Source organism: Equus caballus, chromosome 13, assembly GCF_041296265.1.
Source record: "Equus caballus isolate H_3958 breed thoroughbred chromosome 13, TB-T2T, whole genome shotgun sequence".
Lineage (NCBI taxonomy): Eukaryota > Metazoa > Chordata > Mammalia > Perissodactyla > Equidae > Equus > Equus caballus.
Genome location: NC_091696.1, coordinates 46,339,983 through 46,354,950, shown reverse-complemented (window position 1 = coordinate 46,354,950; position 14,968 = coordinate 46,339,983). Strand labels below are relative to the sequence as shown.

Below are 14,968 nucleotides of genomic sequence, written 5' to 3'. Positions count from 1 at the left end.
CCCAGAACTACAATAGACAGCTATGTCCTGGGGGGCTTTGGGGAGAAGAAGAAGAAGAGGAAAAAGAAGATTGGCCACTGATGTTGGCTCAGGTACCAATCTTTAAAAAAAAAAACACAAAACACCTTTCAAGGCAATAATTCCTAGGAGTATGTACACAGAGACTTCTGCCCAGAGAAGGCAAAAAATGCCCCGAATCAAGTCCTTACATTTTAACCTGCATTGCTGAGAAATTCCTTCTCTGGTCTCAGACGATTCAGCGCATGCCAAGAATGCTGGCTCCGTTTAGGAATTTGAAGAAAACAACCATTGGTCCGTCTCCTGTTCTTCAGAGCCGCCCAGAGTTCTCTTGCATTCCCTAACATCTGGGATTGCAACGACCATGCAAATTGTCCTCGCTCCTCTGCTCTCCGTGCTCCCCACACCCGGCCCCCTCCCTCCTGTCTTCTCAGCTTCTGACAGGTGTTAGCAAGAATCTAAAGTTCAAAAGGTAAGTTCGTGGAACGAAATGCCAGGGAGCCAGTGAGTAATCTTTCTTTGCATAATACAGTATTTAGGGTTACTTTTCAAATGGGAGAAAGAGCCTTTTCATTTAACTTTCTTTCCCGTTTTTGACAGAGAAGTGGGTGCTGAGAAATATCGCTCTGCTGAAAGAAACAGCCACTCAAATGCTCAAATAATGTGTGTTTGGATTTCAGCCTCAGCCTCAGGGCGGGGGCTGTAGGGAGGGGTGGGGACTGCAGTAACTGGAATTCCATCCTTTCCCTTTCTAAAGGGGCGGTTGCTACCGAATTCCAGCTGGTGTTTCCAGGCCAAATGTGGGCACCGTTTTGCCATATCTTAAGAATTTTCAAGAGAAACTAGATATGCGGAATTGGACGTTAAAACAATTTCTTGAGTTTTACATAGTGACTCAATTATTTTATAAAGTATTTTGCTGGGCCAACAAAAACACATTTCTGGGTTAAATTCTGATTCCAGGCCACCAGTTTGCAATCCTCTTTCCTTTAATTTCCTGAGCAATCTCTCTAGACTTTGATCAATAACCACTGTACTTTCCTCTCCTTAAGGCATTCTGATGGCCCCTGTCCCTCTGCCACTGTCCCATTGGTCTCTATCAGGCTGTGATCTCTGTGCATGTGTGTATATTATATATTTTTTTACACACATTCACCAACACTTATGTAAGGCAGTATGCTAAGACTTTTATACATTATTAAATTTAATCTTCACAAAACGATGAGGTAGGCCCATGTATTAGTTATTTATTGCTGCATAATAAATAACCCTAAAATTTAGTGGCTCAAAACCACGGTCATTTGTTATCTCGCAGTTTCTCCAGGTCAGGAATCCAGGAGCAGCTCAGCTGGATGGTTCTGGCTCAGGATCTCTCATGAAGCCGGAATTAGATATTGGCTGTGGCTGTGGTCATCTAAAGGCCTGACGTGGGCTGGCGGCATCTTTACTACCTGGCTATTGGCGGGAGGCAGCGTTGCTCACCACGTGGACTCCTCCACGGGGCTGCTTGAGTGTTCTCACAACGTGGCAGCTGGCTTCCCCCCCCGCCCCCCCAGCAGGCGATCCAAAAGACAGCAAGGCAGAAGCCGCAGCATCTTTATGACGCAGCCCCAGAAGTCAGGCATCGTCATTTCCTCAACGTCCTATTGGTCATTGGGCGAGCCCTTTTCAGTGTGGGAGGGGCCATGCAAAGGCGTGAAAATCAGGAGACGAGATGCCTGGGGGCCACGTTGGAGGCTGGCTGTGACAGTACTCTTTTCAGTTCCATTTGCAGATGAGGTAAGTGAGGTTTTTAGAGGTTAACTAAACTGCCAGATGTCAAACGCCAGAAGTTTGGCCAAATACATTTCTTGCTTTCAAAGTCGTAGTCAATACTTGACGATAATTATAGATTAACGTACTGATTTAACTAACACTTGCTGGACTCCTGTTCTGTGTCAGCTTCTATATTGGGTGCCGGTTTAAAGTTCTGGAAACGGGCGAATGGGAAGAGGGTAAAATTTGGGCCTTGTCAGTCAGTTTGTCTGTCTACCTTCTTGTCTATCTACCCATTTACCTACCCCATTGGCCTGCCTAATTGTTCCTTTTTTTTTTATGGTAGAATTATTATTTTCTTTCTGTTTTTATTGAAGTGAAATTCATCTAACGTAAAATTAAGCATTTCAAAGTGAACAGCTCAGCAGCATTTAGTGCGTTTGCAATGTTGGGCAACCACCACCTCTATCTAGTTGCAAAACATTTTCATCACCCCCCCAAAAAAAACCCCGCACCCGCTAAGCAGTTTCACCCCCTTCCCTTTTCTTCCAAACCCCTGACAACCACCAATCTGTTTTCCGTCTCTGTGGACGCACCCATTCTGAAAGTTTTGAATAAATGGAATTGTACCATATGTGACCTTTCATGACTGGCTACTTTCATTTAGCCTCGTGTTCTTGAGGTTCATCCATGTTACAGAATGTATCCATACCTCATTCCTTTTCATGGCTCAGTAATATTCCATTGCACGTGTACCATAATTTGTTTGTCCCTTTATCCATTGTTGGACGTTTGGGTTGTTTCCACTTTCTGTCTGTTGTGAACAGGGCTACTGTGAACATTCACATACCAGTATTTGCTTGAACACCTTTTTCCATCTTTTTGGTATATACCTGGGGGTAGAATTGCTGGATCACGAGATAATTCTTTGTTTTACTTTTGGGACTACCAGATTGTTTTCCACAGCAGCTGCACCATTTTACATTCCCATTAGCAATGCACAAGAGTTCTGATTTTTCCATATTCTTGCCCACACTTGTTATTTTCCATTTTTAAAATTAGCACCATTGTTATGGGTGTGAAGTGCTATCTCATTACAGTTTTGATTTGCATTTCCCTAATCGCTAATGATGAGCTTCTTTTCAATCATGTGCTCTGTTGGCCATTTGTATATCTTCTTTGGAGAAACGTATGTTAAAGTCCTTTGCCCATTTCCTCATTGGGTGGTTTGTTTTTTTGTTGTTGAGTTGTAAGAATTCTTTATATATTCTGGATCCTAGGCTCTTATCAGATAGATGATTTGCAAATATTTTCTCCAGTTCTGTGGGTTGTCTTTTCACTTTCTTGGTAATATTCTTTGATGCCTAAAAGTTTTAAATTTTGATGAACTCCAATTTATCTGTTTTTTGTAGCATGTGCTTTTGGTGTCATATCTAAGAAAGCTTCGACTGATCCAAGGTCACAAAAACTTATGCCTGTATTTTCTTCTATGAGTTTTATGGTTTTAGCTCTTACATGCAGGTCATTGATTTCTTTTGAGTTCTCTTTTTGTATATGATATGAAGTAGGGAGGCAAATTCATTCATTAGCATGTGGAGATCCAGCTGTCCCAACATTGGCCTACCCATCTAAGTGGTGGCCCCTCTTCCTTTGTTACAGTGTCTATGTGAAACTCTTATATAAAATTACCTTTATTAGGATTGGGGTTGATTCCAGTAACTTCCCTGCATGCCTTTGCCCCCTCGTGGGATGCTGTCCCTTCTCCCACCTCTATTCCATCCACAGCACAGAAGCCAGTACATTAACTCCTCTGTCTGGATGGAGGCAGGGATCTCAGGTCTTAGCCATGGCTTCCCCGGGTGTGGGAAGCAGGAAGCAGGAATGTGGATCCACCGCAAACCCCTGTCTGGGCCCCAGGACCTGAAATGACTTTCTGGCTTGTCTTCTGGTGAAAAGAATCTCTTTGTTCCTCCAAACATCTAGTCAGGCGCCCTCTGGTGGTGGAGGGGAGCCTTTGGGATCTCAGGGGAGCAGGGATCTCAGTAAGACACCGTCTCCATCTTAGGTCTGGAGGAGAGATGCTGTCGTCTGTCTCCATCTTCTAAACGTTGATTTAAATCATCTTTGTTTATAAGTGTATGCATTTTTTATTAGAAAAGTAATATCATACATCATTTAAAAATATAAATTATAACAAATAGCATATTCCACCTCTTTGATTGGTAATGTTGAAAAAATTTGATAACCATAGTGCAAGAGCTGAGAGGGTTCTAGAGAAAGGGACGTCCTCATTTTGTGCTGGAAGAAGAGAATCATTTGGCAAAACCAAATGGCAATATCTGTCACAGGTCAAAACAAGACTCTCCCATGATTCACTTGGTTTGTTTCTCACCTTGACCCTGGTCCAACAGTTGTTCGAACGTGCCTGAGGCAGTGTCATATCAAAAAATTGGGAATATCCCCAAATAGAACCATCTCCAAGATAGATCCAGCTGGAATAGTAGGTTGTGGGACGAATGCATAGAATGATCTAAGTTCTATGGTATTTTTAAGAATAATGTTAATTTGATGATGCTTGTAGAAACAGAGCAGATTTCTGGAAGGACGCGCTGCGAGCTTTGACCGTCTTGGACACTGGCTACTGCAGCCCTCACCCGTGCTCTCCTTGGTCTGTGTCCTTCCCTGTGTCATAGCAACTAGGACTCAGAACTTCTTGGAGAAGAGAACTCTGTGTCCTCAGCACCTGGCACCTAGGATCTGACACATAGTAGGTGCTTCATTCATCGTCCTTGAAGTCAAAAGACAGACCCATCTTCTAGTCACCCAAGCCTGACAGTTAACTTACCTTTGAACACCTTTCTTCCAAATTCCTTCATCAGCTCTCTGAGGATCGAGGTGTGTCTGCAGTCTCTCATACACGCGTCTCCTCTTGTCCATTCCCGGGTGACTGCTCCAGACAGGGCTGTGATTATATTTAACTGGAAAGCAATAATTAATTGGAGAGAATGCTGCAAGCTCCTGGCAGATTGCCACATTCTCTCTCTCCCTGCCACCAACCCAACCTCAGCGCTGCAGCCAGAGTGTCTTTCTACAACACATCCGCTCATGTCACCGCCTACTTTAAACCTTCCATGGGACTCCAGGACCGGGGCAGGGAAAATACAAGATGAGCCTGGAGCATCTTGTGGTGCCAAAAAAGGAAGAAAGTGCTCAGAAAAGGATGGGGACGTGTAGAAAGGGCACAGGCGCCAACCTGAAAGGGCTTCCAATGGCCAAAATTGGAACGATTTGGGCAATAATGATGGTCTTGGATTGCTTAATCCACAGGATAGACTAAATATGCAGGAATCCATCCTGATATAAATAATTTTTGCTCTTCCTTACAGAAAAATTCCAATTAATAAATGGAGAAGGAATGAGGGAAAGAGAAATAATTGCTGTAGGCAAGACCCACTGCTGGATGCTAAAATTAGTGGGGAAAGGGTGAGGCGGAACAAGAGAGTCTCAAAGGATCTCCCCCAGGATATTTATTAATTGCAAAGGGAAAGAGGGCAACTTCACAGTGGAGAAACCCAGCAGACGCCACCGTAACTAAGTGATCGGCGTCTACGTCACCGGTAAAGGAGACACGGACATCATGGGCCGCCTGACACAGCACCGAGAAGGATAGAGCTTGACTTCTCTGATGTTCATGCCCAAAATGTGCAATCTCAATCCAGTCATGAGATTGAGAAATACCCTGCAAAACACCTGGCCAGTACTCCTCAGAGGTGTCAAGGAAAGTGACGAAGAAAGACTTAGGAACCGTCACCACCAAGAAGAGACTAAGGAAAGGCCGGCCTGGTGGCGCAGCGGTTAAGTACGCACATTCTGCTTTGGTGGCCCTGGGTTCTCTGGTTCAGATCCCGGGTGTGGACATGGCACCGCTTATCAAGCCATGCTGTGGTAGGTGTCCACATATAAAGTAGAGGAAGATGGGCACGGATGTTAGCTCAGGGCCAGTCTTCCTCAGCAAAAAGAGGAGGATTGGCAGCAGATGTTAGCTCAGGGCTAATCTTCCTCAAAAAAAAAAAAAAAAAAAGAGTCTAAGGAGACAGGATGATGTAATGCAACGTGGGATCCCAGAGCAGAAAAAAGACATTGCTGGAAAAACTGGTGAAATCCAAACAAACTGTGTCATTTAGATAATATTATGGTACCAGTGTTAATTTCCTAGTTTTGATCATTGTGCTGAGATGACGCAAGGTGTTAACCTCAGGGGAAGCAGGTGAGGGGTAAACAAGAACACTTTGGACTATTTTTACAACTTTCCTATGAATCTAAAATAACCTCAAAATTAAAGGTTAAAAAAAATACTGATGTCTGGACAGTATCCCAAAAGATTCTGACTTAATTGGTCTAAATTGGGGCCTGGACATAGGGATTTTAAGAAATAGACTCTTTCCAGCATTCTGTTTCTATTGTGTGGTCAAGACTGAGGTTCACAGGTTCTGAGATTCTAGGTACGGAATCATTATCAAAATTATTTCACAAATTATTCTTATGATTCCTTTTTAAAAAGATACGGCAAGGGGATGTGTCATGCCACCCCGCATATTCTGGTTTCTAGTTTGAAGTCCTTTGATAAAGATAAGAAACTTTGATGAAACAAGGTTATTATCACTGAGCAGGGAGTGGAACGTTAGCCTGCTAAAAACGTGGACACGGTACTCCTAGCCCTTTCAAAAACACATGACACCAACTTCGTGGTCAAAAGGAAATAAAGAGGGAAGCGTCCTGTCATTTTTCCTCTTCCTTGTCTGTATAATCAATACAATGATGTACTATGCGTCCCTCCGAAATAATACACAGTAAAGTACACAGGTGTTAAAAACACGTATGTAGTGATGGAACTGGCCTGTATCCTGATTGTGGTGGTGGTTACAGGAAAATATACATTTGACAAAATTTCGTAGAATTACACACACAGGGAATGCATGCAAAATCTGATGAACATGAATGATGTTTGTAATTTAGTGAATGGCGTTACACCAATCTTAATTTCCCGGTTTTGATAATGGACTAATATGATATGTAAGAGGTTATCATTAGGGGAAGCTGGGTGAAAGGTATATAGGAATTCTCTGCACTAATTTTTCTTTTTTTGAGGAAGATTAGCCCTCAGCTAACATCCGCCGCCAATGCTCCTCTTTTTTTTTCCTGAGGAAGATTGGCCCTGAGCTAACATCTGTGCCCATCGTCCTCTATTTTATATGTGGAATGCCTCCCACAGCATGGCTTGATAAGCGGTCTCTGCACTATTTTTTGCAACCTCTTGTAAGCCTAAAATTATTTCAAAGTAAACACTTTGTTAAAAATGGGGAAAATTGAAGAGGTACTTTGGGCATGGGAGTTTTGAAATAAGCAAAACAAAGGACAAATAGCACACCCCCCAGTGCTTCCAGCTGCCTTCAGGATTAAGTTAGGAGCCCTTCGGACGGCCTTCAAGGCTCTTCCCAACCCGGTTCTGCCTGCTTTTCCCAGATCATTTAGGGTTTGGGACACACAATCAAAGTGTGTCATCAGCGATGCCCTAGAAAACCCAGGTGGTGAAAAGACAGTTAACAATTGAGCCCCTCAAGCCCAACACGGGAGCTGGGCTGGGTCAGAGCCTGGGTTGGGCAGGCAACTCATCAACCCCAAACTCCCTTTGAATACAGATATTCTGTAATCTCACTTTACTCGACTGAAAGAAAATGCGTGGACAAGGTAGCGTCTCTCCGCACAGAATTTACAAAAATGAATACAATACCTCAACTGTATTTTCAAAAGGAAAAATAAAAAGAAAGCCACTTGTAATAAAAAATAACATGCATTTCTATAAGGAAATGCTTAGGCACAACTTTTCTCCAAGACTTGAAGCAGCGGCCAGAAGCTACGAAGGCAAATCGATGGCGTGTTGTGCAGCCGCTCGGCGACCATGTTTGGGGACGTGAATTTCCAAGACGGTAGATGACTGTCAAATTCCAAACAAAGCGAAGGCTGATTGTTCCAGGATTTCCGTGGCCGTTAACGTCGTCGAATATTCTGTGTATGACAACGTTGTACCAAATGCACTTTATGGTTATACACAAAACAGAGGTAGGTTCAAGGCGTATAGTTTTATTTTTTAGCACTTTCGTGAATGTTCCATGGGAGATTCGGAAGTCTCAAAGAGGACATAGGACAATTCTTCATTTTGTAGCACTGTCTCATGCGTTGCAGGATGGTTGGCATTCCTGGCCGTTGCTCACTCCATGCCAGTAGCCCCCAGTAAGTGTAGGAACAAAAGGGGCCCCTGAAATTTCCCGAACGTTCCCCCGGGGGGATAACTTCCTGTTGAGAACTAGTGTTCCAGGGTGACCCACGTGTGGCTAACGAGCCCTTCAAATATGGAGAGTCCCGAAGCCGAGATGGGCTGATGGTGTAAAACAAACAGGATTTCAAGACTTGATATAAAAAAAAAAAAACCCACAAAATATCCCATGAGTCACTTAAAAAATACAGAGCATATGTTGAAAGGATAATATTTTGGATATATTGGGTTAGATAAAATATAAACACTCATTTCACCTCTTTCTTCTTAGTTTTAGAAAATGTGGCTCCTGGAGAATTTACACGTACATGAGTGGTGTGTGTCCTAATCTGGCAGGCAGTGCTGATCCGGATGTGGGCTGTGAGTGTGGACAGCCCGTGTGCTGAGGGCACGGGGTCGGAGGGGAGGGACACGAGGAAGGCGTTTTGCCTTAGCCCGAGGCCCAAGGTTAACTGCACTTATAACCACAGCTCTCTCTCTTTTTGTTTTTGTTTTTTATTGAGTTGAAATTCACATAACATAAAATTAACCGTTTAACGTGATATTTACTGCATCCACAATGTTATGCAACTACCACCTCTAATTCCAAAACATTTTCATCAGCCCTAAAGGAAATCTTGTACCCATAAGCAGGTTGTCTCCATTCTCCCTGAACCCCAACTTCTGGCAACCACAAATATATGTTCTGTCCCTATGGATTCCCCTATTCTGACTATTTCATATAAACAGAATCACACAATTTGTGACCTTTTGTGTCAGGCTTATTTCATTTAGCATGAGGTCTTCAAGGTTCATCCGCGTTGTCACATGCGTCAGAACTTCATTCCTTTTCATGGCTGAATAATATTTCATCGTGGGGATAGACCACACTGATTATCCGTTCATCCGTTGATGGATATTTGGGCTGTTTCCATCTTTTGGCAATCGTGAATAACGATGCTATAAACATATATGTACACATATGTATTTGAGTGCCAGTTTTCAATTATTTTAAGTACATACGTAGCAGTGGGATTCCTGGGCCAGAAGGTAATTCTGTTTCACTTTTTGAGGACCCACCAAACTGATTCCACAGCAGCTGCACCATTTGCCATTCCCACCAGCAGTGTGTGAGGGCTCCAGTTTCTCCACATCCTCACCAACATTTGCTTTTCCTTCTTTGTCGTTACAGCCATCCTGGTGGGTGGGAAGTGGTGTCTCACCGTGGTTTCCATTGGCAGTTCCCTGGTGACTAATGATGTGGAGCGTCTAACTACAGCACTTTGACGACCAATGTTAACAAATCCCTTAAGCAAAAGGCCTTTGTCTTCCAGAAAGAGAAACGAGACTCTCCAAGGTGCCTGTTAGGCACTGAATGTTGGTGTCCCCACCCACCCCACCTCCCCACTCAAATTCCTATGTTGAAATCCTACCGCCCGCCATGATGCCGTTAGGAGGTGAGGCCTTTGGGAGATGATTAGGTCATGAGAGTGGAGCCCCCATGAAGGGGATCAGTGCCCTTATAAAGGAGACTTCAGAGATCTCCCTGGTCCCTTCCGCCATGTGAGGACACAGCAAGAAGATGCCCATCTGCAAACCAGGAAGAGCATCCTCGTAGACACCACATCTGCCCGCACCTTGATCTTGGCCCTCCCAGCCTCCAGAGCTGTGAGAAATAAATGTTTGTTGTTGAAGCCGCCCAGCCTACAGTATTTTTGTTACAGAAACCCGGATGGATGAAGACATCACATATGGTTCCGATTTCGTCCCACTTGCTTTTTCTCCTAGATAGGGAGAGGTCCGGCGCTTGCTGGGGTTCTGTCCTCCTTGAGACTTAGCCACTCTGCGGGCCCTGGCTGAGAGCACTAGGGCTCCAAGGCTTTGGCTTATCTGTAGAGACAAGTCGGGAGACACTTTTGCAAGGGGGAGAAGAAGGAAGGGGAGATGGCAGACGGAGGCCTCCCCCAGAGTCCTGAGGCCCTCCCAGTTCCTCCAGGGAACTGATTCAGCAGAGGAAGCAAGGCTGTGTTCCAGAGCTTCCTGGGCAATGATTTGTAGCTCTGCAAAGGCATCTGCTGAGTACCGTCCCACTGCTATTGATGGGGATGGCGACAAGGACAAAAGGTCCTCGGTGTGACTAGCCGGGAAGCCTGCCAGGAGCGGCGGAGAGCAGTCTCCTCTCCTGTGGAGAACGCCTCCCTCTGGGGAGACAGGCCAGCTTGACGAGGCTGACCTGCTGCAGGGTGAGGGTGCCCACAGCTGCTGGGCATCGCCACACTGTAAAGTGCATGTCGTCAGAGCAAAAACAGGGAGCTGGAGTGGTGCAGGGCCAGCGCACAAAGTGAGGCCTAAATGCCAGGCTGGGGGTGGGGTGAGGCATTTTGACTGCAACCCAAGAACTGTGGGTCCCCAGCCACCAGAGGGGTGACAGAGGTGGGAGAGATACACACGTGTTAGACAGCCGACGCCAGCTGTAGTATGGAAAGCAGATAGCAGGGGGCGAGAGGAAGACGGCAGAGGTCATCTCCGGCAACAAAGCCAATACAGGACGTGGCCGTGGCCATGGCCCTCAAGGACACCACAGCCACGTTGGGCCAGGAGACACGTGTTTGTTGTTCCTGTGCTGCCACAAGTAAAAGGTGAGTGCGTTTCAGCAGCAGTTCCTTACTGTGGCCTGAACAAATAAAGAGCCAAACAATGAGGCAAATCTGCTGTGAGGATGCACTTCAATGCCCAAGGCCAGTTGGCTGGCTGTCATGCCCGGCCACAGGTACTTGCCACCCAAATACCGCATCTAGAGTTTTCCCTAGCAGGCAATGTGTGCATTTGTAGGGCATGACTGCTCACCCCTGTTAATTTACCTTTCTGAGCTTCAGTTTCCTTGCCTGCAAAATAGGATCAGAAGATTATCTCCATTGTAGTGTGGTTCTGAGGATTAACCGAGAGAATGAGGCAAAGTTCTCAGCACAGTGAGCACACTCAATAAATGTTGATGATGATCATTATTGCTATTCTTTTTCTTGGATGGGTGTAATCCACATACATCATTATTAACTTATTATTCAACCATGTAGCTGTCTCTCGCATAAGACTGTGAGTTCCCTGAGGGCAATGTCTGTGTTTTAGTCACCTTTGCATCTGCTATGAACCCAAACAACTTACTACCAGGAGTAGGAGTGGAGGAGGGAGCTGTCCCTGCCCACAGTGCTGAATCTTCACGGCCAGGCTATTTCTTGTGGTGCTTCCTCTCTAACCCATTCATATTGTATTCTCTACAAAGACGCCCTCTGGAGTTGTGCCACACGGTGGTCCTGGCTTCAGTCCTCGTCTGATCTCCCAGATACGTTAACTGAATAAGGCAGGTAGTAAAAGAGAGCGGACAGCAGGATCTCACTGTTGAAAAACACACGCTTTACGCACATTCGTTTTTGTAGAACGCATATGGTACACAAATTACAAACATATTCATAGAAATATACAGAAGGATGTAGGCCAAACTGTGAGCGGTGTTTATCACATTAAGTGGGATGGGTGACTGCAGAGGGATTGCTCTTTTTAACTTACACGCTTTGGTATTGTTTTTTGTTTGTTTTTACAATAACTCCTATATTGTTTCTGCCAAATTAATTTGAAAATAATGTTTTTAATCAGAAAACAAAGTTAGTTGGGAGAAGGTGCAGAAAGAGGGTTTGGGAACCACCTTCAGGGTCAGAGGCAAAAAGATCACCTTCATCATTAAATGTCACACGTTTCTAGTGGCGTCACAGCCCGAGAATGTTCAGAAGATGACGGGTTTTGAAGTTTCGTTCCTTGTATGTATCACAGCATCCTGGAGAGTGAGGGACTTTAGAAACCAGCAAACCCAGCCCCTCATTTTGCAGATGAGGAAACAGACTCAGAGAGTGGAAGGGAAGATGCCAACATCGCTTGTCTAAATGGAGCCAGCTCTGGGGTTAGGACCCACATCCTCCTGGCTTCCAGGCAAACCCTGTGTGTCAGTTTCCTCTGGTTGCTGTAACAAAGCACCACAAACCGAGTGGCTTAAAACAATAGAAATTTATTCCTTCAAGGTTCTGGAGAACCGAAGTCTGAAATCAAGGTCTCCACAGGGCACACTCTCCCTGAAGGCGCTTGGGAGGGATCCTTCCTGGCCTCTTCCTGTCTTCTGGGGGTTGCCAGCAATCCCTGGAGTTCTAAATTTGCATTTTAATTACATCTGCAATGACCTAATTTCCACATAAGGTCACATTCACAGGTACCAGGGGTCAAGACTTGAACATATCTTTTTGGGGGACACAACTCAACCCCCAATACCCTGTGTCAGCCATACCAAGACGCCTCATCGTTCAATCATAACCGTTACTAACAATAACTTCTAATTCTCACTGACCACTTGCCGTGTGGCAGGCACCAGGCTGCATACTTTATACACGTTGTTTCATGTGATTCCCTCTCTAGACTGTAGACACTATTATTACCCCCGTGTTACTGATGAGGAACATGAGGCCCAGAGACGTGATGCAACTTGCCTTGTCGCTCATACAGTTAGAGTGGCAGGTTGTAATTCCCAAAAATGCCCACAGCAATATTTCCAGTCCCATGTGCCTTTCCAGAACCTTGTCGCTCCCCATCAAGAAGCAGAATCTATTTCTTCTCCATCTGAACTTGGGCAGGACCTTGAAACTGCCTCAATGAGTAGGATACGGGGGAGGCGATGCCAGGTAATGTCCAAAGCTAGCTCGTGAACCGTGGTACAACTCCCAGCTGCCTCTCTCTCTTTCAGGATGTGTGGCCCTAGCTCCCAGCCACCATGTGGGGAGGAAGCCCAAGCCAACCACGCGGAGAGGCCCAGGTGGAGAGAAACTGAGGCCCGGCCTACAGGCAGTATCACCCGCCACGTGTGTGAGTGAGGGGGCCTTCGGATGATCCAGCCCTCGGCCCTTGAGTCTTGCAGCTGAGGCCTCAGATAAGGAAGAGCTGAGACAAGCCGTCACGGCTGATGTGCCCTGCATGAATCCCTGACCCACAGCATTGGTAAGCGTAGTCAGTGGTTGTTCTACGGGACTAAGTTTGGGGGGACTTCGTGCTGCAACTGGAGCAGCTAGTAAGTGGGGGGGGTTGGAGTTTGAAACTGGGAACCCCAGCTCTTTCCACTCCACTTCCGCCCTCCCCACTCTCTTGCTCTGGGGAAACGCCGGCATTATCACCGGTTAGCAGCCTCCTCTCTCCCAGCCTGGGGACCTCTGACTAATCTCGAGAGCACTCCTTTTCATTTAGAAGAAAAGTCTGAATTCAAAGACAATTGCTCACAGAATGTGTGAAAACCGCTCTTGGTGACAGCTGTGGTTTTTTTCCACAAAGGAGAGCCACCAGCCCACTTATCACCAACCCCCCACCCCCAGCCCTCCATTGCAGAAAACCTGAGTCAAACAAAAAGTAAACGGAAGGTCTGTTTGTTCCTGCCACCCATGCTGTTAGCTCAGATCACAAAAGCTCCTTTTTTTTTTTTTTTTTAAATCAAGTCTCTAAGGATCTGCTAAGTCGGGCATTGTCTTTTCTCTGCCTACTTTGCCTCCCTCCAAAACAGTGGGGGCTCATTCCTTCCGTTTGGCTTAGCATTAAAAAAAAAATCACACTTCTGGGCAGGTCTAGAAGCATATCCACGCGCCTTCAGGCTTGAGAGTTCCACTGAATGTGAACCTGTTTCCTTCTGGGCATGTGGATCAATTAGGACTCAGGCAAGGTGGGAAACGAAAAGAAGAAAAAGCCAAAAACCCAACAATCTCCATCTACGCTGTTCAGTAACAACAACAACAACAACAATAATAATAATAATTAAAACAAAGGAATGTATTCCCTTATGCAATCGACAAGTTCAGGGGTAGTTTGATTTCAGATGAGGCTGGATCCAGGGGCTCAGGGGATAATACCATCCAGATTCAGAATCTCTGCCTTCCTCAGCTTTGCCTTCTCTGTGCTGTCTTCATTTTCTGGCTCCTCTTGGGGGTCCCTGGCAACATCAGGTTCCCCATGTCACTGAACCAAATGCAGAAGAGGACAGAATTTCTCTGTCCAATAGCTTGAAAACAAGTCCAGGAATGGAGCTTGTTTTCTCTAGCTGGCCCTTCTTGGTTCCTGAGCTCTGTCCTGGACCGGTAACCACGGCCGGGGGAATGGAGTGTCCCTATTGGCTCCCTTTAGGTCAAGGCTGTGAATCTGACTACACAGGAGCCTGGTGAAAAGGACACAAGAACTGTTAGCACAGGAAAGGGGGAGGATTCGGAGAGACGCAAAACATTTGGCCACCACAGGGTGGAGTTGGGGTGCACTGAGAAAGAAAGACTAGACATCCACAGCCCTAAGACACTCTAACAGGCCATTCACGGAAGATGGCATAGAAATGGTCATCATAAACATTTGAAGAGTAAACAAATGGGACTACATCAAACTAAAAAGCTTCTGCACAGCAAAGGAAGCAATCAACAAAATGAGAAGAGAACCTACCTATTGGGAGAAGATATTTGCAAATCATATATCTGATAAGGGGTTAATAGCTAAAGTATATAAAGAACTCATACAACTCAACAGCAAAAAAACAAACCTGATTAAAAAAGAGGCAAAGGATCTGAAGAGATATTTTCCCGAAGAAGATATACAGATGGCCAACGGGCACATGAAAAGATGTTCAACATCCCTAATTATTAGGGAAATGGAAATCAAAACCACAGTGAGATATCACATCACATCCGTCAGAATGGCTATTTGTAAAAAGACAAGAAATAACAAGTGTTAGAGAGGATGTGGAAAAAGGGAGCTCTCACACACTGCTGGGGGGAGCGCAAACTGGTGCAGCCACTACGGAAAGCAGTATGGAGAGTTCTC

The 14,968-nt window shown here is 45.4% G+C and overlaps 1 long non-coding RNA gene across 1 annotated transcript; it reads left to right on the top strand.

Annotated features, from left to right (window-relative positions):
• The first annotated feature begins 311 nt into the window (after positions 1-311).
• LOC138917030 (uncharacterized) lies at positions 312-13,120 on the top strand. The gene is made up of 4 exons (XR_011424362.1): positions 312-490; positions 1,334-1,797; positions 9,279-10,725; positions 12,870-13,120. It is a non-coding gene; the product is annotated as an uncharacterized lncRNA (long non-coding RNA).
• Positions 13,121-14,968: the final 1,848 nt, after the last annotated feature.